The 24,286-nt window shown below is 47.8% G+C and overlaps 1 protein-coding gene across 1 annotated transcript in view; it reads left to right on the forward strand.

The window, feature by feature from the left end:
• PROK1 (prokineticin 1) overlaps positions 1-24,286 on the forward strand; it is a 50,228-nt gene that overhangs the window by 13,623 nt on the left and 12,319 nt on the right. The window lies entirely within an intron of this gene.

The raw sequence follows: 24,286 nt of genomic DNA on the forward strand, positions 1-24,286 counted from the left end.
CAATTTAAGAAAAGGTGCTTCTTATAGGTATAGATGTTAATTCCTGGCTGACTTCTCATTTGGACCAGGCTTTATAAGAATGCTTTTGGGTGAATAGTTCTTCCTCTCAGACATTTTGAGCAACCTGCCTGAGGAGAAAGTTAGAGTTTCAAAGGACAGCTCCAGAATTAGCCAGTCTTGTACAAAATCTTTACTTGTACATGTAAGTGGCACCATACACACATAAACTGTGAAACTGAATCCCCTACTGATGTTTCATTCATAAAATGTTTTTTTTTTCTGTTGTGTATGGCTCAAACTATAACCGTTTCTGCAACGCTGCTATATGTGTTCTAGGAAAGGCTTAGCATTCATCAATACTTTTATAAATACTTGAGTACTTTAAACAGGCAACATCAATGTCCCCAGCTAGAAAACCTATACAAAGTTATCCATCACATACTTTTTATGATACAATTTTTAAATATAATTTTAATAAACGTAGTTGTATAAATTTTGCTCAAGCAGTCCCTGCAGTACAGAGAGGTCAACAGAAAGAAGGAGCCCAATTATAGTCAATCTCTTATTTCCTTACATTGCTGTTTTGGCTAATATCCTTCTTCTGGAGCAGATCTCTGAGACCACGTCTTCAACTCACACTGTCGCAGAACACAAAAAATGTATTACTTGGAAGCAGACCTCAAAGAAGGCATTAATGTTGGTCAAAGACAGTCCAGCAGCAGCAGTTTTGAGAAAAATAGGCAGCAGCTTTTGGACTGAGTGAGTTTTGCACAGAGTATTCAACATATACCAGCCGATATTCAGCGCTATAATCTACCAGGAATGGCTCCTGGATGGTTAAATAGCATTTAGTCGGCTATCTGCTAATATTCAGCACAAGATAGCTGGTTATCTCCGCTGAATATTTGCAGTTAGCGCTGGGCTTGGCAGAATGCTGGGCTTGATGGACCTTTGGTCTGTCCCAGTATGGCAATACTTGTCTATATGTTATGGCTATCTGCAAATATTCAAGCGCTAGCTGGCTAAATTTAGCAGCCAAATTGGACTGCCTAAATAGCAGTCCTATCTTTCGCAGCTATAAATTTAACTGGCCAGTGCTGAATATTCACTTAGCCAGTTAAGATTGAGCCGGCCCACAAAACCTGGATATTCAATGCCAGTCAATGGAAATGGCCTCGCATTGAATATCCAGACTCAGCGTCCATCGCGGCATTTATGCAGGCTGTCTCCAGCGGTCTGAATATTGGGTCCAAAGTCAATACCATGGGCTCAATATTCAGCGCTGTTTTGGCCAGTTAAATAGCACTTAGCTGCCTAAGCATTCATATTCAGATGTGTAAGTTAGTGTTATGGTTGTGGCCGTGCCCCATTCCTATACTCGCCTCTCCTCCCCGTGACCTGGTCCTATGGCCGCTGTGGACTGCTTTTTCCCTGTTTCCCAGTTGTGTTCCAGAAATCAATCCAGTCCTATTCTGATGTTCTAGCAGTCAAGCCTCGCTCTGGTGTTCCTGCAGCCAAGCCTCATTCTTATCATCAGTAAAGGCCCTTATAAGCACCTGGGAATTTTTATGCCTTGCCTTTGCAACAGAGGTCTTCAGATGAGTTCTTGTCTGTGTGTGTTTGTTGCATTTCCAGCCTGCTCCTGCTTAGTCTCCAGTCTGTAATCTTCTGCTACAGCTCTGCTTTGTCTTTAGCTTTAGTTCCTGCCCTGTTAGTATTCTGTCCTGCTTGTCTCATCCCTGCTTGTCCCAGTTCTGCCTGTCTTCAGCTTCAGTTCCAGTTCTGACTGTTCCAGTCCTACCTCTCCAGTCCAGCTTGCTCCAGTCCTGCCTGTTTTCAGCTTCAGTTCCAGTCCAGCTTGTTCCAGTCCTTGCTGTCTTCAGCTTCAGTTGCAGTCCTTGCTGTCTTCAGCTTCAGTTCCGGTCCTGCTTGTACCAATCCTGTCTGTTTCCAGTCTTGATCCTTGTTTGGGTGGTTTGCCTGCCCCTGCCGGTTGCCGTGTGACTTAGCTGCCTAAGCACTAATATTCAGCACAAAACATGTGACTTACAGGCTTATTTTCGAAAGAGAAGGGCGCCCATCTTTTGACACAAATCGGGAGATGGGTGTCCTTCTCCCAGGGTCGCCCAAATCGGCATAATCGAAAACCGATTTTGGGCGTCCTCAACTGCTTTCCGTCGCGGGAACGACCAAAGTTCACGAGGGAGTGTTGGAAGCATAGCGAAGGCGGGACTGGGGCATGCCTAACACATGGACGTCCTCAACCCATAATGGAAAAAAAGGGCGTCCTTGACGAGCACTTGGATGACTTTACCTGGTCATGTTTTTCTTATGATCAAGGTACAAAAAGTTGGCGATATGACCAGATGACCTCCCCTTACTCCCCCAGTGGTCACTAAACCCCTCTCACCCTCAAAAAATATCTTTAAAAATATTTTGTGCCAGCCTCTATGCCAGCCTCAAATGTCATACTCAGCTCCATCACAGCAGTATACAGGTACCTGGAGCAGTTTTAGTGGGTGCAGTGCACTTCAGGCAGGCGGACCCAGGCCCATGCCCCCATACCTGTTACACTTGTGGTGGTAAATGTGAGCCCTCCAAACCCCACCAGAAACCCACTGTATCCACATGTAGGTGCCTCCCTTCACCCCTTAGGGCTATGGTAGTGTTGTACAGTTGTGGGTAGTGGGTTTTGGGGGGCTCAGCACCCAAGGTAAGGGAGCTATGCACCTGGAACCAATTTCTGAAGTCCACTGCAGTGCCCCCCTAGGGTGCCCAGTGCACTAGGAATGCTGGCTCCTGCCATGACCAAATGGCTTGGATTTGGTCGTTTCTGAGATGGACGTCCTCGGTTTCCATTATCACTGAAAATCAGGGACAACCATCTCTAAGGACGACCATCTCTAAGGTCGACGTAAATTTCGCGATTTGGGCGTCCCTGACGGTATTATCGAAACGAAAGATGGATGCCCATCTTGTTTCGATAATAAGGGTTTCCCCGCCCCTTCGCCGGGACGTCCTCAGGAATACTTGGGCGCCCCTTTCAATTATGCCCCGCTTAGCTGCCTAAGCATTAATATTCAGCGTGAGACGCGTGAGTTAGCTGGCTAAGTGTGAATATTCAGTGTGAGAAGTGTGACTTAGCTACCTAAGCACCAATATTCGGTGTGAGATATGTGAGTTAGCTGGCTAAGCACTAATATTCAGTATAAGATGTGTGACTACACTATTCTCCGAGGACAAGCAGGCTGTAGTATTCTCACAGTGTGGTCAGCAATCCGCGCCAGCCTGGGAACCGGCATTTACAATAGCAAAAAAGTTTGCTGGATCCTTCCAGCGCACCACATGTCTGAGTGCGCATGTGCTGAATGCCTTCCCATCCACTGCGCTCCTCAGTTCTTTTTCTTGTGCACGAGGAGCCGCAGTGATTCTCTATGGGTCCTCTGTGTGCCCAGGAAAGAGCCTTGACCATTTTTGTTGAAGTGCCTTGCGAGTTTTCTTCATATTTTTCTTAGTTTGTTTCATTTTGTAAAAATAAAAAAAAAGTTTCCCTTTATTTTTCTTTAGTTTATTTTCCCCCGCTTGACAACAGTGATCATAACATGATCACCTTTGAAATTTGCTTTCAAAAAGAGAGGTGTGGTAAACCTAGGAAGTCAAATATGTTAGCATTTAACTTTAAAAAAGGAAGCTATGATCAAATGAGAAGAACGGTAAAAAAAAAAAACTTAGAGGAGTGACTGAGAGGGTAAGAAACCTACAACAGGCGTGGATGCTGTTCAAAAAGACCATCCTGGAGGCCCAGGCCAAACATATTCCACGTATCAGAAAAGGAGGACGGAAAACCAAACAACAGCCGGCGTGGATAAAAAGTGAGGTAAAAGGGGTGATCAAGGAAGACAAACAAAAAATAGCAGAAAAACTAAATGAGTTCTTTGCTTTGGTCTTCACCGAGGAAGATTTGAGTGGGATATTGGTGCCGGACAGGCTATTCGAAGCTGAAGAGTCGGAAAAACATTGAAATATCTGTAAATCTAGAAGACGTAATGGAGCAGTTCTACAAACTGAAGAGTAGCAAATCTCCTGGACTGGATGGTATTCACCCTAGGGTACTGATAGAACTAAAAAAATGAGCTGGCAGAGCTACTGTTATTGATTTGTAATTTATCCTTAAGATCGAGCGTGGTACCGGAAGATTGGAGGGTGGCCAATGTAACGCCGATATTTAAAAAAGGTTCCAGAGGAGACCCGGGAAATTATAGACCAGTGAGTCTGACGTCAGTGCCGGGCAAAATGGTAGAGACTATTATCAAGAACAAACTCACAGAGCAAATTCAAAAGCATGGACTAATGGGACAAAGTCAACATGGATTTAGTCAGTGCATTTTTTCTAGCAATAAAGGTGCCGGTACTCAAATGCTAGGCCACCCTTCAGGGGTGGGGTGATCACTGAGGGACCCACCCCACAATAGCCAGGACCTTTCAACCAGTAACAGAATCTATGACAAGGCTGAATTGGTGTGTAGAGCCTGAGCTCTTTCATTAAAACTTGGGGTCCTTGGATCAATTTTAGCAGACAATGGAAAAGGTGCCGGTACTCAGTACCCACAAGTACCCCCTCAAAAAAAGCCCTGGATTTAGTGAAGGAAATCTTGCCTCACCAATCTGCTGCATTTTTTTGAAGAGGTAAACAAACATGTGGACAAAGGTGAGCCGGTTGATATTGTGTATCTAGATTTTCAGAAGGCGTTTAATAAGGTCCCTCATGAAAGACTACAGAGGAAATTAGAGGGACATGGGATCGGAGGTAGTGTCTTACTGTGGATTAAAAACTGGTTGAAAGATAGGAAACAGAGAGTAGGATTAAAAGGTCAATATTCGGGCTTCCGGTGACGTCATGACCGAGAGAGGTTGAATACAGCGCTCTCTCCGGCTCCTGACCTCCCTTCAGATCACCCATACCGTGGCTATAAAACCGCAAGTATCTTCACCCAACGCGTAATTAAACTCTGGAATTCGTTGCTGGAGAACGTGGTGAAGGCGGTTAGCTTGGCGGAGTTTAAAAGGGGGTTAGACGGTTTCCTAAAGGACAAGTCCATAAACCGCTACTAAATGGACTTGGGAAAAATCCACAGTTCCGGGAATAACATGTATAGAATGTTTGTACATTTGGGAAGCTTGCCAGGTGCCCTTGGCCTGAATTGGCTGCTGTCGTGGACAGGATGCTGGGCTCGATGGACCCTTGGTCTTTTCCCAGTGTGGCATTACTTATGTACTTATGTACCTACCGCTGCCTAAAAGGGCTGTTAGGCTGCCGAATATCGTTTCAGCTTCTCCAGTGCCGAAATGACATTGAAAAGTACCCATAAAGATAAGCTCCGCGCTCGGGGCAGTGAGGACAAAATGGCGCCGCCCACAAGCCCGCCAGGTCCGACGATCTCCTCGACCTGGATCTCCGAAATCACAGCAGAAATGTCCGCCGTGATGGAAACACTGCTAGACCGTTGGCTGGCACCTATAGACTCGAAATTAGAAACAGTGTAGACTCAACTTACCGAGCTGTCCACTGCAGCATTTCAGACGCGGGTGGGCGAGGTCAAAGACTGGGTCACCACGGTCGAGAGTGCCCAGTAGCAACAACAACAAAAAAAAATGCAGGCACTAGAACAAAAAATCAAGGACCTCAAAAATAGGTCCAGACGTAATAGCATCCGTATGGTGGGCCTCCCGGAGACCATTGCGGATCAAGGCCTGGAAATCTTTTTATCCCGATGGCTGACGACGGAACTACAACTCCCAGACCCCTTAGGGCCGCTGCGCATAGAGCGGGCCCACCGGCTGGGAACAAAAGTCACAGGAGCAAACCGACCGAGAGTGGTTATTTTACGCTTTCTGAATTATGCACAGAAGCAGGAAGTTTTGCAGCAACTGCAAGCTGGGAAGTCTTTGGCCTATGAGGGCGCAACAATCCGCTGCTGCCAGGACTATTCCGCCGGTATAGCGGCAAAGAGGCACACGTTTTCGGAGATTTGCTCCCGGCTTTTTCAGAAAAAAATAAGATTTGCCTTACAATATCCTGCAAAATTGCGCATAACACATAATGGTAATACCAAAGTGTATGACAAATTTTTGCAACAGCTGGAAACTGCCACCTTAGAGGACTGTTGAAGGGGCCAGAGAATAGGAGCAGCATGCAAGAGGGGTGGAAACTACGTGAAGTGAAGACGAAAAGAAATACGAGTGATCCTTTGAATCTAATAGCCACGGAACTGGCAGAAGTTTTGTTAACTGTGCTGAACGGAGAAGGAGAAGTTGGACAGTTGCGGTTGATTTGATCTGGTTTCAAGAGTTTGTTGGACAAGTTTGAAAGGCCACAGCAGGAACCCTCCCATTTGGACTTTTGGAAGAGAGGGGGTTCACATGGGACAGTATAGGGTCCAAATGTAAGGAGGTGTTTTTTGTTTCTTTTTTCTACATTCTGTTGATTATGGAGGGAGGGACGTAGGAAGTGATGGCCCCGGCTTTTGGGCCTGGGTCCTGGAAGCATGGGATGGGGGCAGTTGGGGAGAGGGGGAGGGGGGAGGGATGGGAAGGGAGGGTAAAGGTGGGCAGGTCAGAGGGCAAAAAGGGACCAGAGTAGAACTAAGGTGTAGGAGCTTTTGGAATTTCAGCGGAGGGATACGGAGGGGAGAAGTAAAGGTGGGAGCGGGGCGGGAAGGAGCTCATATTCAGACTTTTAGGAGAATAGCAATGGATACAGGAGATCGAAACTGGCGGGGATGGAGGCTGGGCCATCCTCCTCCATGTCTAACACAGGTTTTTAGGCCACAGCTTATCTCATTACAAGTGGAACTATAGTAAAAATTGTCTCATGGAATGTAGGTGGAGTGAATTCACCAATTAAGCGGTCCAAGATATTGCAACAATTAAATAGACAGAAAACAGATATTGCGCTGCTGCAAGAAACACATTTGTCTCAGGCAGAGCACGCCAAACTCAGTACCTGGTGGGTAGGAGATTGTGTAGCCGCGCATGCGCAGGGGAAAAGGGGAGGGGTTGCGATATTATTTCGAAAAGGGGTTGCCATGACAATTAACCCACTCTTAATTGATGCGACAGGGTGATATGTTATTTTGGAAGCAACAGTGGGGCATCAAAAATTGCTTATATGCAACATATATGCTCCCAATAGCTATGATAGGAAGTTTTTCCAACTGGTGATAATTTTCCTCCTTAGTCACTCCAATAAAGCGCTAATAGTGGGAGGAGATTTCAATGCAGCCTGGGACCCCTCTTTGGACAGGTCAGCCCCGAGCACCTCTTCGGTATACTATAACAACAGAGGACTGTTACAGATGAGCCAGCTGCTAGACTTGATTGATGTGTGGCGGGTGTTACATCCAGGCCTGAGGGATTACATGCACCTTTCGAGGGCCCACTCGACTCAGTCACGTATAGATTATATCTTGATTTCACGCCACTTATTTGGGGAGGTTATAGCAGCGGAGATTGGCCCCTACACGGTATCTGATCATGCGGGGGTTTTGATGGAGTGGCAGCCCCGGGGCCAAACCCAGAAGAGTAATAGGTGGCAATTCCCCATGGAGTTATATACAGACCCAAGACTAAAAGGCCGCTTACGTGCTAGTTGGGAGGCTTATACGAAACATAATCAGGAACACCAAAATGAACCAGTGTTATATTGGGAGGCAGCCAAAGCGGTGCTCCGCGGTGAAATTATCAGCCACGCACATTTTGTGCGGGTCTCTAGGGATAGAGAAATCTTACGATTGAGCAAACAACTCTGTCAAGCACGGAAACGGTTTGGGGAGACAGATATGGCGGCCCATAAACAACAAGTGCTAGATTATCAGTCTGCACTGAATGAGCTTTTACATAAGAGAGCACACAAATCCCAACTATATTACCGTTACATGCTTTACAAACACGGAAATAAGGCGGGTAAACTGCTGGCCAAACAAATTAAAGCACGGGGAGGAACTAAGACTACCCTCACACTCTGAGGGAGGAGGGGGGGAGACCTTTATACTTCAGATAAAGAGATCTGTGACACCTTTCAGGCGTATTACAAAGATCTGTACGTCACTCCAGAGGATTTAGGCCTCGCCAACCAGATGTACTTAAACAACCTCAAAGTGCCCCAGCTGACCCGCACAGAGCATCTCAATCAGCCCATTACGGACTATGAAGTCGCCATGGTTATAGCATACAGTCCACTGTTGAAGGCCCCAGGACCAGATGGCCTTCGCGCGGAATTTTACAAATTAATGGGGGAAGATATTACACCAACTTTAACAAAGTTTTAAACCAGTTGATAGAGGCCAAGACGATGCCCCCAGACCTGAATCGGGCGCAAATAATAGTATTACTTAAGCCGGGGAGGGACCCATTAGAACCGACATCATATCGTCCCATATCTCTATTGAATTACGACACGAAACTACTGGCAAAAATACTGGCACGCTTGCTGTCCCAGCTCATCCGTGAAAGCCAGGTAGGCTTTGTGGGAGGCAGGGTGGTGAGTAAAAATCTGAGGGCGATCATAGCCTCCCTGGAATATAGCTCTCGCCATGGCCAGTCATCGTTGTTAGTCAGTTTCGACGCGGAAAAGGCCTTCGATAACGTTCACTGGGGCTCTCTCTTCGACACGTTAGAGGGATATGGTTTCTCGGGGTGGTTTCTTGAGGCAATCCAAACCCTATACGCTAACCCTAGTGCAACGATGTGGGTTAATGGGATAGAATCTGAGAGTTTCCCCATTAAAAAGTGTACGAGGCAGGGATGCCCTTTGTCCCCCCTTCTTTTCGATTTGATATTAGACCCCCTTATAAGAGAGGTTATGGACAACCCTATGATTCAGGGAGTGGACATGGGCTCTCAAAACTTCAAAATCGCGGCGATGATCTTTTAGTACACCTTATGCAACCGCGTATGTCGCTACAAACATTGTTAGAGTCGTTTCAAGAATATGGGGACTATGCGGGTTTTCGGATAATTAGCCTAAATCGGAGGCATTGGCCTCCCCGGACTTGGATCAACAGGCCTGGGGGGGCCAGTTTTCCTTTACGGTGGGCCACTGCGTCTTTTAAATATCTTGGGATCAGACTCACGATGAATGCGTCTGAACTGCACCAACTTTACGTAAAGATTTTGCTGGAGACTACCAGACAAAAGCTAGACTCTTGGATGGGGCTCCCCTTGTCACTAATGGGTCGAGTACATCTTATTCAGATGGTGATTTCCCCCCGTTGGTTGTACGTATTACAAACGTTGCCAATTCGTCTGATGAAGAAAGACCTAAAAAAACGCTACGCGACTCTTCTGCCGTTTTTGCTGGGCTGGGAAAAAGCCAAAGATGTGACAAGACTTGTTGGTGGGCAGGTGGAGGCAGGGAGGTATTGGTTTCCTGGATTTGTTTTTATACAATCAAGCCTGTTTGCTTAGGCATGTAGGGGACTGGCTCAATAACACGCAATATTATATGCCTATAGCATTGGAAAACGCTTTTTTTGCCCCGCACGTGATTGCACTTTTTCATTTACCGCATAGCCAGCTACCCATCAATCTTAAACAGAGTGTATTGCTTGGACCCTTACGAGCGGTGTGGCAGTGGTGGATAAGTCAATTGGGTGGATGCCCAGAAGCTTCAGATCAATTACCAATTGTAGGAAATGTAGCATTTCCACCGGGCAACGATAACCTGATTTTTGGCAAATGGGGAAGGCAGGGTATTACCAAACTGGAACACTTGATACAAGTCACTGGAGAAATGACACCTTATGAGGCCTTGCAAGGCAAGATAGGGTCGGATTGGGGTAGTAGGTTCGCCTATCTGCAGGTGAAACACTATCTGAAGACATTGAACCAGGCCGCCCTGGGCGTCCAGTTGGGGAAACGACTCCGGGACTTTTTCAGTAAAATGGTAACGGAAAGACATTCGGTTTCTGGGCTCTATGGGGCCCTGGCCCATTGTATGCCTGGTAGGCGATATGAGGAAATTAAACAGAAATGGGAACTTGATTTAGGATCCTCCCTAGCGTCTTGGGACGTGGTGGCATCATTGAAGGGGATCCGGCAGGTAGTCACAGATGAAAGATTGCGTGAGTGTGGATACAGAGTGATTTTACGAGGATATATGTCCAAGGCATAGTTGGCTCATCTGACGGGAACAGAGGGCTCCAATTGTTCTAAATGCGGAGGGGTTCCAGGCTCCTTTTATCATACCATGTGGCAATGCCCGGAAATCCGAGCATTTTGGCAGAGGGTACGAGGATTTTTGATCCGGATGGGGAATAAAATTACAGGCACAGAAAGGCAATTTTTGTTAGACCAACCCCAGGCTTTTGCCCCTCTCCGCGCGCCAGTGGCGTAGCCAGACCTGAGATTTTGGGTGGGCCCAGAGCTAATATGGGTGGGTACACATTGTCTATATAAGTATGAGTAGTGTCTCTTGGGATCCTACAAAATAATGCCTAAGAATTCACTTGATGATGGATTTCTAAGTAGTCTGCCCAACAGCTGCCCTGCATCAGTATAACCACATATATACTTAATGGAAAAATTGATATTTTTAAATATAATTACATTATCCCACAATCTCTCCACTGCAAAATGCTATACACAAACTTGTGCAAAAATACACTCTTTAAAACCATAACAGCACTGAGGAAGTGACGTCACCACTGGCAATGGCTGCCTAGCTTCTTAGCTCCCGCTCCTCGCAGCAATAAAAAGCTAAAAATAGGACCCATCTGCTATTTTTGCCACCTCAAAGTGCTCTTGGTAGGCAACTATCGACGACCAGAATGAGCAAATCACATTCAGCACGGAATAAAGACTTGGAGAAGTCGACGAGCGGTGGGCTGAGCAAAACGCCAAAACGCCACGAGGCAATGGCGCAGGCCTCGCCCTCTGACTCTGACTCGGCTTTATCGCTGGTGGAATCACGGAGGCCCTCTACTAAAAAGGGTGTTTCGGGCGAACTCAGACAGATCCTGTCTGGCATCCAGGAGGACATTCAAAAATCGAAAGAAGAAATACTAGACAAAATGGAGGTGCTCAGCGCGGACCTCCGCGAACTGGGGGGGCCGAGTCGAGGAAGCAGAATTTCGGCTGGATGAGCACGCGGAGTCTCTAACCGCCCATGAGGCCCAAATACAGGAACTCGACCAAAAGGCAAAAGATCTGACTTACAAATTGGACGATCTGGAAAACCGAGGTCGAAGAAATAATCTCCGGTTTCGCGGAATTCCAGAGAGTGGAGAAACGGAGGATGTCCCACAAATCGTGCAAACCATATGCACAACCCTGAGGGGAACTGAGATAACAGTAGAGGCCATTGAGCTGGATAGAGCTCATAGAGCCCTGGGCCCTCGTCAAGAAAACAGAGCGCGAGACATTATTGTTCGATTTCATAAATATGAAGTAAAAGAACAAATTCTTGCCTGGGCTCAGAAGAAACAGGATTTGGAGTTTAACGGAGCCAAGATTATGGTATATCAAGATCTTTCTCAGTTCACATTGCAGCAGCGACGCCTCCTGAAACCGGCTCTGGATATTTTAATCAAGGAGCGGATTGTCTATAGATGGGGCTTCCCTTTTTCTTTGAATTTTACCATCAAGGGATCTAGACACAGGGTTAGCTCCTTATCTGAAGCCTGGGTGATCTTGCACGCGGAGGGCCTGGTGAGCACAAAGGCGCCTTCAGGGGAACTGGCACCCGTAACGAAAGCAAAACTACAAAAATGGCAGAGAGTCCCTGCATCCAATAAACGCAGTAACCCGAAGAGGAAAGTGGCAGCGGAGGGGACCTGAACGTTGCTGTGACGGCTTCATGGAAGCTTGTCGCTTGAGTTCCTGGCTTCTGTGGATATCGGAAGGAAGATGGATACAGTCGTGGTAACCAAAAGACTATGCTTATTGAGATTCTCGGACTACTCTGATTTAAGCTTTCTTGATGTTTTATGCTTAACAGGGGAAGGGTCTGTATGTGCACCACTAGTGGAAGGGGAAGAGGGGGATTCTCTTCTAGTTGGGAGAAGTGCATAATGTGTTGGGGAATGTTTTAGTACCACTAGAGGGGTAATGAGAAGAGTAATATGAAGAGAAATGATCTATATAAAGTAAGCAATGTCTGACGTTGAACAGATCAGACGAGGGACAGGAGGGGCTTTTAGTTTTGATGGTAGTATGGCAATTGCTGGGGGTTGGGGCGGGGGGAGGCTGGGTTTGCCTGATATTCAGTGGGTTACTTTCTCACATCCCACTCGGAGAGAAGGTATCTCCGGGATGGTGTTTAAAGGGGGGGGGGGGGAAGAGGGAGTTGATTAATGGGTTTAAGGGGAGGGTAAGGGAGGGTGGGTTCGGACTGGTATTTTGTAAGTGGAGGGGGGAGGGGGTGAGTCCTGTGGGTGTTATGTTGTGCTTGTGCTGTTCTCTCTTGTGTTTTAACTATGAATACACACCTTAAGATTCTATCCTATAATGTGAAGGGGCTGAACATGCCACAAAAACGGCAGAAATTATACAAAGAACTCAGACAGTTAGAGGCTCATGTAGTCCTGCTGCAGGAGACACACCTCCGCCGAAAACATGAAAGACTCCTCTCCCACCCTAGCTATCCCAAATCCTTCTTTGCTTCTTCAAATGAGGGATCTAAAAAAAGGGGGGTGGCAGTGTTATTTCATGAGTCAGTCGCAGCCCAAATAGTAAAGATCAAAAGGGACCCTGGAGGGCGGTATCTGTTCATACATGCAATATTAGACCAAACGGAAATAACCCTAGCCTGTATATATGCTCCGAATGATCACCAGAGGGATTTCTATACAAAAATAAAAAATTTTATTAGCAACATTTGCCCAGGGTTCTATAATATTGGGGGGTGACCTCAACGGAGTTATGGACCCGAGTCTGGACCGTTCTGGACCTGTACAGCCTGTAAGTTCCCGGGATGCATGGGCGTTGGGATCCTTGGCCACTTCCTTAGGGACCCTAGATGTGTGGCGTTTGAACAATGCGCAAGTGAGAGATTATACATACTACTCCACAGTGCATGCATCGTACTCACGCATTGACTATATCTTCTTGGATCTAGCCTTGGCTGAGCAGGGGCCAGGAGCGGGAATTGGTAGTGCAACTTTATCAGATCATGCCCCAGTTTGGGTTAATTTACCTACAATTAAGACGGAGACCAAGGATACGAGATGGGCGCTTAATGCCACAATTTTACAGGAGGGTGAGGTGGTAGAGGGTTGTAAGAAAATGTTGAGAGAGTACCTCGAGATCAATAGGGAGTCTGGGCCCCCCCTGAGCATTGTGTGGGATGCTATGAAGGCAGTATCGAGAGGCAACTTTTTACAGCTGGCCAGTAGGAGAGCGCGGATTCGTAGAAAGCAAGAGGCCCAATGCATGGATAGGATCAAGAAGTTAGAAGCACAACACAAAGTAGAGGGCTCTCAGGCTGTGCTGGAGGAGTTGCGAGCTCAGCGCTTTCAGTTGAGCTCTATCTACTCTGAACAGTTAAGCCAACTGCAATCTAGATCGAAAGTCTATTCTTATGAATTCTCCAATAAGGCGGGCCTTCTGGCCTTGCGGCTGCGTAGGCAAAAGGTGGAAAAGGCTGTAACACATGTCAGGGAGAGGGGGGGAAATATGTTGCATACATCGGAGGCTATTAGGAAGCAATTTATACACCCGTGAAATAAATCCCCCAGCAGAATCCATTCTAAACTATATAGCTGAGACTGATCTAACTTCCCTAACAGTCCAGCAGCGAGACCTGCTGGATGAGCCGGTCACGCCGCTTGAGATAAACAAAGCTATTCAACATTTACCATCTTGTAAGTCCTCTGGCCTGGACGGGCTCCCTAATGAGTTCTATAAAAAGTTTGCCCCAGAATTGTCTCCACTCCTGGCTGATCTGTTTAACCAAAGTGGGCGGGGGGAATCTTTACCGGTTTCCATGCTAGAGGCCTGGATAGCAGTGATACCGAAACCAGACAAGGATCACACGGAATGTGGTTCTTATCGTCCCATATCTGTTCTGAACGCAGATGTCAAAATTTTAGCCAAAGTTCTGGCCAATAGACTAGCCCCCTTGCTTCCAGCGATTATCCACCCTGATCAGGTGGGCTTTGTTTCCTATAGAAAAGCAATGGACAATACGAGACAAGTGGTAGATTTAATGTATTTGACAAAAAGACTGCACAGGCCTATGTGCCTTCTTAGCTTAGACGCTGAAAAGGCCTTTGACAGGGTGCACTGGCCATTCATGTACAAGGTTATGGAGACCTTTGGGATAGGTCCCCAATTTTGTAGATGGATTCAAACATTCTATGCTTCGCCTAAAGCATGTATCAGACTAAACGGAGGCTACTCCGACTTTTTTACTTTGCACAGAGGTACTAGACAGGGCTGCCCACTCTCCCCGTTGTTGTTTGCCATGGTTATGGAACCTTTTGCTTCCAGGGTTAGATCTAATCCGGGGAACACTGGAATTACAATAGTAGGGAGGGCACATAAACTTGCCCTCTTTGCAGATGACGTGCTATTGTTTATTACTCGCCCTTTAATATCTTTTCCTGAGCTCTTGAAAAACATTGAGCAGTATTCGACAGTCTTCGGCTTTAAAGTAAATATGTCAAAATCTGAGGCTCTAAACGTAACCCTACCCGAAGACCAGGTGGAAACCTTAAAGGATACGTATGCTTTTAGGTGGGCTAGTGGGAGCATACGATACTTGGGGGTGAACATAACGGTTGGGCTCCCTGACCTCTTTACGGCAAATTACAAGGGACTGGGCCGAGTTCTATCCGCTGACATGGAGAGATGGGGAGATATTGCGCTCTCCTGGCTCGGCCGAATAGCTGCAGTTAAACTGAACATATTACCGCGCTTACTGTATTTATTCCAGGCTCTTCCGATCTCGTTGCCCCGCAAATTTCTTGCTGCTCTACAAGACCGTATTGTGCGATTCATCTGGGCTGGTAAACGTCCGAGGTTAGCAAGGGCCTTTCTGTATCAGGATAGAAAAAGAGGAGGGCTTGGGGTCCCTAACATAGCTTGGTACTATAGAGCATCTCAGGCGCGTGCTGCTGTGGAATGGTTTCAGGCCTACCCTGACCGGCAATGGGTAGATTTGGAACAGTTTACCTTGGGTGATAGACCGCTGGGAGCATTAATGTGGCTACCGCGGTCCCTTAGGTGCCTAGAAGACGGGCTATGTCCTTCTATATACGTAACCATGGCTAATTGGGACAGTCTGTTTCCACAGCGTAGCTGCTTATTGACGCGCCTCGCCCCTATAGCGTATAACCCATTGTTTGTCCCGGGGACAGAGAGGGGCATATTTACTAGCTGGTATGAGGGAGGTTTGCGAACATGGGGGCAGCTGATCGATGGGGAGACCATACTGACCTTTGCAGAAGCCCAACAACAGTTCCCGACAGTGGTGTCTGACAAATATGCATATCTTCAACTTACTCATTTTTTTAAGACAAAAGCTATACAGGAAGTATTGCGCAGGAAGCAATCAGTTCATGAGCAAATTTGTGAGGGGCCGGGCACGACTACAGGGCTGATATCTCGCCTACATCATATTATCACTCAACAAACACCCCGTTACACACTCCATAGGAAAAGCTGGCAGAGGGACTTGGGTATCGAACTAGAGGAGGGGGCATGGGAGAGGATGGAACAGGCCGCGGCGGGGATATCATCTCATGTGCCATTTAAAGAGAATGCCATTAAAGTCCTATTTAGGTGGTATATGACACCAGAGCGTTTACAGCGTATTTACCCTACCTTATCTGGGCTGTGTTGGAGAGGATGTGGAGTGAAGGGAACCATGGGACACATTTGGTAGCATTGTAAGAAAATAAAGGCTTTCTGGAAAGCGGTCCATAGTAGGCTGCAGCTGTGGCTGGGGGTACAGATCTCATGGCAGCCCACTATCTACTTATTCTCTGCTAAAGCAGCAGGCCTCTTAGCTAATCAACAAAAATTGATGCGCTATGCCACATGTGCAGCTCGAATTGTTATAGCAGCCTGTTGGAAACAGACTACGACTCCACCTTTAACTCGGTGGATTCGAAAGCTGAGATATGTGTGTGAGATGGAGCGGCTTATTGCAGAGCGGAGCAATCGCACCAATAAATGGCACCTGATTTGGGACTCCTTTCTCCTTCATACATAATGTAACTGTTGATTCATAAAACCAGTCCGGGTTGGGCGAGGGAGGGGTAAGGGGAGGGGAGGAGTGGAGTTTGTTTGTCTTATACTATAAAAACTCTATAAAAAATTTGAAGTTCTGAAGGATATCAGTATTACTTCATTCATGTTCTGATGCGGAGGCAACACGTACCATATGCTAAAGTGTTGTGGTTTTGGTATTGTTAGGAGAAACTTGACTTGTAAAACCATACCTCTGTCATTATGCAATGTTCTAAGTGGTACTGTTGCCACGGGTTGTACTGTTGAAAGAATGTACCATTTACTAATAAAGACTTCATATAAATTAAAAAAAAAAAAAAACCATAACAGCACTAATTCCAAGGACAGGATGAGCTACAACCTTATGCTTGAAAAGGCAGAACTGTTATTACACTAGGCTCTAAAACACCAATACACTACCTCGTGAAAAAAAGCAAAACAAAAAGGGCTGCGAATACTACATGCTAGCAGAATACTGCACCTTGATCACACATGACACAACAGACATGACACAAGGAACTAGAAATTAAAAAATATGAAGGCAAAATACTGAACTGGAAAGTTAACTCAAGAAGTCAGACTCAGCATGCAGCAATACCAGAAAAATTTAAACTTACATGCAAAATATCACAGATGCACATTTCCAAAAGATGACATATTCAAATTAATAAATTCTGAATAAAATACTTTTTTCTACCTTTGTTGTCTGATCTATTCGCTTTGGTCCCAGTGTCTTCTGTTTTACGCAGTGTCTTCTTTCCATTTGATCTTTTTTCACTCACCATGTCCACCATCCTCCTGTGTCTTTATGCATCCTGTCTACCATCTGTAGCCCTGCCCCTATCCTTCCTCGAGTTTCAGTATCTGCCCTCAACATGTTCCAAACCAGCCCTTAAACTCAGCAGGTTTCCCTCCATCCATATCCAGCATTTCTCCTCACTCCCCTCCATCCATGTGCATCTACTTCCTCTTTCTTCCCTCCCCTCCATCCATGTCCAGCATTTCTCCTCTCTCCCTTCCCCTCCATCCATGTGCATCTCCTTCCTTTGTCTTTCCTTACCTCCATCCTTGTCCAACATTTCTTCTCTCTTCCATCCCCTCTATCCATGTGCACCTCCTTCCTGACTTCTCTCCCCTCCCTCCCTCCATCCATTCGTCCAGCAACTCTCCATTCTCCCCTATCCAGCAAATGCCCTCTGTCCCCTGCCCCCTCCATTCATCCATCCATGTTCAGCAATTCTCCTGTCTCCCCTGACTTCCCCTCCATCCATCCATGTCCAGCAACTCTCCATTCCCCCCTGCCCTCTCCTCTATCCATCCATCTCCAGCAAATTTCCTCTCTCCCCTTTCCGCTCCATTCATTCATGTCCAGCAATTTTCTTCTTTCCCCTGCCCTCCGCTCCATGTCCACCAACTCGCCATTCTCCCCTGCCCTCTCCTCCAGCCATCCATCTCCAACAAATTTCCTCTCTCTCCTTTGCCTTCCATCCATCCATGTCCAGAAATTTTCTTCTTTCCCCTGCCCTCCGCTCCATGTCCACCAACTCTCCATTCTCCCCTGCCCTCTCCTCCATCCATCTCCAGCAAATTTCCTTTCTCCCCTTTCCCATCCATCCATCCCTGTTGTCCAGCAATTCTCCTCTCTCCCCTGCCCATCCTGTTTCTGTCCATCCCCTTCCCCCTTCTATCCAGCGTCTCCCCCTCCCCCTTCACAGCATCTCCCAGCCACCTGTAAAGAATGACAACGTGGATGCAGCAGCTCACAGGTTTGCTTGCTGTGTAAGTGAACGGCGACGGCTGCGCGGGGGAGTGCAAACAGTGATCTTTACTTACAGTGAGTGGACGCGATAGGCTGGCCGCTGGCTCACTTCCGTTCCATTTTACTCCCGAAGTCGCAGCGACGAACGGGCAGGCAGCGCTGTGGTAGTAAAAGCAACAAGTCGACTGGTTCGACTCTCCGTCCTTCACTTCCCTCCCTCTGCATCCCGCCTTCCTCTGACGTCATTTCCTTTCGGGCGGGACGCAGAGGGAGGGAAGTGAAGGACGGAGAGTCGAACCAGTCGACTTGTTGCTTTTACTACCGCAGCGCTGCCTGCCCGTTCGTCGTTGCGACTTCGGGTAAAAGTCGCCGTTCCAGTCGTCGTCATTTGGGCGGGCCTGAGCCAAGATTGGGTGGGCCTGGGCCCACCCAGGCCCACCCGTAGCTACGCCCCTGCCATGCACCTGCAGCTCTCTTTTGCAGGAAGCTGAGTTTGGTTGCTCGTAAGTGCATACTGCAATATTGGACTTCTCCGGAGGCTCCCACCTATTGGCATTGGCGGAACCAGGTACATCTTCTGGCTGCCTGGGAAGCTCGGGATTCAAAGTGCTCAGCTAAATGTAAAAAGCTATTTCTTCAGGTTTTGGCCCCGTACCTACAGCGGTTGAGCCCCAGGGGGCATAGTTTGCTCCTTAACTCTGGTTAACCTGAAGGTATGGTAACCGGCTGAGAACAAGAGAATCTGGTTCTGCCTGCTAAGGGGGGGGGGGGGGTATGGGAGGGGGTGGTAGGGATGGGAGGGTAGAGGGCAGGAGAGGGATAGGGGCTTGACAGCTGGATAAACAAATACAGCATAAGGACCTCTTGTTATCTGGGTAATGTATTATATTTTGTAACCTAATAAGACAATTGTTGAGTCGAGCTGTTCGAGCCGCTGGATTGTTAACCACTGGGACCATAGGCTAGAGGAAGGGGAAAAAGGTAAAATCCTTGATGATTAAAGTGGCATGATTTCTATATTCATGTTCATAAGCATGTTACAATACTCAAAGGTCAGATTTGAATTGTTATGGTTATGTCTAATGTATTTATCATCAATAAAAATTCTTGAAACATAAAAGGTCAATATTCGTAATGGAAGAAGGGTAGTTAGCGGGGTCCCTCAGGGATCGGTGCTGGGACCTCTGCTTTTTAACATATTCATAAATGACCTAGAGATGAGGGTGAGGTAATCAAATTTGCTGATGACACAAAGTTATTCAAAGTAGTCAAATCGCGGAAAGATTGTGAAAAACTACAAGAGGACCTTACGAGACTGGGAGACTGGGCGTCTAAATGACAGATGACGTTTACTACTACTATAAATCACTTCTATAGTGCTACCAGTCGTACACAGCGCTTTACAATTGAACATGAAGAAGACAGTCCCTGCTCAAAAGAGCTTACAAAATAATTTGAACAAGTGCAAAGTGATGCATGTGGGAAAGAGGAACCCAAACTATAACTACATCTTGCAAGGTTCAGCGTTGGGAGTCACGGACCGAGAAAGGGATCTAGGTGTCATCATTGATGATACATTGGAAACTTCTGCTCAATGTGCTGCTGCGGCTAGGAAAGCAAATAGAATGTTGGTTATCATTAGGAAAGGGATTGAAAACAAAAATAAGGATATTATTCTGCCATTGTATTGCTCCATGGTGCGACCGCACCTCGAGTATTGTGTTCAATTCTGGTCGCTGCACCTCAAAAAAGACATAGTGGAATTGGAAAAGGTGCAGAGAAGGGCGACAAAGATGATACAGGGGATGGGACGACTTCCATATCAGGATAGGCCGAAGAGGCTGGGGCTCTTCAGCTTGGAGAAAAGGCGGCTGAGGGGAGATATGATAGAGGTCTATAAGGTAATGAGTGGAATGGAACGGGTCAATGTGGAGCGTCTGTTTACGCTTTCCAAAAATACTAGGACAAGGGGGCATGCAATGAAGCTGCAGTGTGGTAAATTTAAAACGAATCGGAGGAAATTTTTCTTCACTCAACGCGTAGTTAAACTCTGGAATTCGCTGCCAGAAAAGGTGCTTAAGGCGGTTAACTTAGCGGACTTCAAAAAAGGGTTGGACGGCTTCCTGGAGGAAAAAGCCATAGAATGTTATTGAATGGACGAGGGAATAATACAGTATTTCTAGGATGGGCGGGACAAATTGCTTGTTCTTTTAGCCGCTGTCAGTGACAGGGTTAGGGGCTCGATGGACCCTTGGTCTGTCCCAGCATGGCAATGCTTATGTACTTATGTACTTGTGTACTTTATTTTCCGTTGCAGCCACTTTTAGGCTGCTTGGCTGGGTCCTTCCCTCCTTTTATGCCCTTTTTCTTGGCACAATCGTGACTTTTGATTTAGCCAGTGCTGTCTTCCCTTCGATGTCATCAGACTCCCAGCTGCTTCAAATGTTGTACTTGGTGCAACCAAACCATCTCAGGCATAGATACCTTCGTGGTGTATCCAGTGCCTTGGGGCCAGCTCGTTGTGTCCTTTGTCTTCGTATGAAGAACAGGACTCAACTGGTTCGAGAAGCATACAGAGAAAACCTTTTGGGGGCTCTGTCTGGTCCTTCGACGTCGGCATCGACATTGGTACCAAGGTCGGTGGCGTTGATATCGAGGGACGCATCGACGGGAGTGGAGGTAGGCATGCTTGCTGAGAGGCCACGGCATGCTGGGAGCAGTGAGGCATCAAGTGGGACTGCACCTGCCTCGAGGTCTCCTGCTATGCAGCCCCCCCCCCCCCGGGACCGTCCATCGTCGGACCCAACCCTAAGGCAACATGGGGATTCAACGTTGTCCTCATGAGCACCGAGGAGCTTCGGTGAGGTGCATCGAGTGAAGGCTAAGAAAAACCAACACCGTTCTCCCTCAACGCATGGTGATGGGCGCTCTGGGGCGCCAAGGGATTCAGCACCCGAGAAGTGTTGACGCCAGGAGGACCATGCCCCCTCCATACAGGAGGTGTAGAAGTGTTGGTCTTTTAGCAGCCTGGTTCCTGCTCCCAAAACTCAGGCAACACTGCCGACTGCTCCACCGGGCCCGCAGCCTTTTCTGATGGAGGCTCTCAACGAGCGCATTCAGGCCTTTCTTCCAGAGCTTATGGAGGGACTGCTGGGTACATCTGCATCGGCGTTGGGGGGTGCTTGCGTCTACCATGCCACTTGCTGCTGCTGTCTCTGGCTCTCCACCTGCGGTGAGTCCCCGAGCTCGATGCCTCTTGCAGTTCCGGTATTAGCTGCCACCCAGGTCGACTTCCCATCGACGTTGATGAAGGAAGCTTCGCCATAGTCCATGTGGGGGTCAGCCCCTCAACATCACCATCGAGACCATGGGTCTTTGGCGTCGAGGCAGATTTGGTCTCGGAAGTCACTGAGGAAAGTGCTTTCCGACACCGAGGAGGAGCTCTCATGGGAGTCAGAGGAAGATGCCTGGTACTTTTCATCAGATGAGTCCTTTGGGTTTCCCTCTGAACCTTCCTCTCCACCTGAAAGGAGACTGTCTCCTCCCGAGAGCCTCTTCTTTTCATCTTTTGTGCAGGAAATGGCTCAGGCCATTCCATTCCCCATAGACATTGAGGATGAGCCCAGGGCTGAGATGCTTGAGGTCCTGGACTACACCTCTCCACCTAGAGAGGTGTCAGAGGAAGATGCCTGGTACTTTTCATCAGATGAGTCCTTTGGGTTTCCCTCTGAACCTTTCTCTCTACCTGAAAGGAGACTGACTCCTCCTGAGAGCCTCTCCTTTTCATCTTTTGTGTGGGAAATGGCTCAGGCCATTCCATTCCCCATAGACATGGAGGATGAGCCCAGGGCTGAGACGCTTGAGGTCCTGGACTACACCTCTCCACCTAGAGAGGCAGTGACAGCTCCTCTTCATAAGGTACTCAGGGAAGTCCTTATGTGGAACTGGGCATCCCCTCTGTCTGTCCCTGTTGCCCCGAAGGCAGATTCCCAGTACCGGATCCACGGGGAGCCTGGGTTGATGAGGTCTCAGTTACCCCACAACTCCATGGTGCTGGATTCCGCAAGAGTTCTAGGGACTATGCTTTGGCACCCTCAGGCAGAGAAGCTAGGGCCTTGGATTCTTTTGAGAGAAAGATGTATCAGGCCGCCATGCTCGCTGCCCATATTCAGTCATACCAGCTTTTCACGAGCATCCACTTGCGGAACTCGGTGAGGCAGCTTGTCAACTTTGGTCGATGCCCTCCCTTCAGAGCAGGCTGAATACTTTCACCAGCTGGTCGTAAATTCTTGGCCAGGGGCACTTACGACACTTTTTATGTTGCATCTAGGATCTCTACTCAAGGTATAGCAATGCGCACACTCCCATGGCTGCGTGTTTCTGACCGGAGGGGGGGGGGGATAATCTTTTTGGAGAGAAGGCGGAAGATCTGGTTGACCAGATCAAGAAGCATACTGATGCTATGGCTTCTCTCTCTTGCTGAGCACCTTCTGCTACTCCTCAACTAGGAGGTATTTTGTTGGGTCCCAGAGTGGTCCCTATTCCTATTCTAGGCGTCCACTGCGGCATCTCGCCAGCTTACTCAGGCTCAGCCCCAGCATGCTCGTTCTCATCAACAGTGTGCGCCCAAGGACCCTGCTACTCCCCAGCAAAAAACAGGGATGGGTTTTTGACTGGCGCCAGCAGAGTATAGCCACCATAAAAGTGTCTGTCCCAGACGACTTGCTGGTTAGGGGGAGGTTAATGTTTTTTTGCCAAAGGTAGCCTCTCATAACTAACCGGTGGGTTTTTCAAATAGTCTGGTTAGGATACATCCTCAATCTGGAATCCAAACCTCCAAGTTGCCCACCAAGAGCTCATTCGTTCAGCTCTTAGCACAGGCAGGTACTTGCAGAGGAACTCTCCGCCCTTTTACAGGCCAATGTGGTCGAACCCGTTCCACCAGGGGAAGAAGGGCTGGGATTCTATTCAAGGGACTTTCGTTTGGAGAATAAAACAGGGAGGATGCATCCCATCCTAGACCTAAGGGCTGTTAATCTGCTCATGAGCCCTTGTGCCTAGGCCGAGGCGTAGGAAGGACCTTGGCCAAGGCCTAGGGTAGACCAAACAGGTGCTAAGCAATACCACAGCTACAAAGCCCCGCACACTCAGGACAATCAACAAGCACCACCAGAAAAGGGAGATAGACCACTCAGACGGGCCTCACGGCTGATCTGGAACCCATTCATACAGAATTCAAGCGTACAGGCCCCATGGCCGAACTGGAACCAAGTCATACACTAGGGAAGAGAAAAGAACAATGAGGGGTCCCAAAAGGAACTGGAGCTCATGCAACGCACACAGCGCTAGCTAGTGACACAAGGAAAGGGCAACAGACAAAAAGCTGGCAGGTACAGACTACGACCAGAGGGACAGAATGCCAACAAAGGCTACACAGAGACACAGGTAGCAGAAGGCAAAGCCCACAGGGAAAAAGACAAAGCAGGGGACAGAATGGGACACTGTAAACATGGACTCTACAAGAGCAAAGCTTCACAGGAATGGCTGAACAGGGAAAACAGGCTGAAGGAAAAGGCTGCTCTCAAATAAAGACAGGGAAGAAGCAGGCACACAAGAGTACCAAAAGGGATAAGGCAGGCACCAGAGAAAGGCTGCCTAGCAGAGGCAGGGCTTACAGAAGGCAAAAGCAAGCACTGCACATAAAGGGTTAACACTGAGGAAAGGGAAACTTAAACAAACAAACAGAACTGATTACAAAATACAGAGAGGCTGCCAACAGAGGCAGGACTTACAGAAGGCAAATACCAAGCTCTGCACAAAAAGGGTTAAAACTGAGGAAAGGGGAACTAAACAAACAAAGCAGGGACGAGCTTACCACAGACAAAACTACACCAGCCAAGCAGAGGACAGACTCCGGTGCAGTGTAGTGAAGCAATCAAGCACACGCTGGTAACAACCAGCACACACAGAAACCACAAGCAATGAGAAGAGCAAGCAAACTCCCAACGAATACACATAGTAACATAGTAGATGACGGCAGAAAAAGACCTGCACGGTCCATCCAGTCTGCTGAGGTGGAAGGAGGTGTTTCAGAGAGCTCTGCAGACTTCCAGTGGGAAGGGAGTGAGGCCTAGCTCCCTCCCCAAGGATGTGGAGAGCCTCTGGGGAGCGTTCCCCAGGACGGGCCCAGGCCATGGGGCCTCTTGGGCTCAGGGACCAGAGGGTCAGGAAAAGCGGTCCCCTCCCTTGCAGTGCCGCAGGGAGGAGGGAAAGGAGCCCTGTGGATAGAAGAGGGCC

This window comes from Microcaecilia unicolor, chromosome 12, assembly GCF_901765095.1.
Source record: "Microcaecilia unicolor chromosome 12, aMicUni1.1, whole genome shotgun sequence".
In the NCBI taxonomy this organism is placed as follows: Eukaryota; Metazoa; Chordata; class Amphibia; order Gymnophiona; family Siphonopidae; genus Microcaecilia; species Microcaecilia unicolor.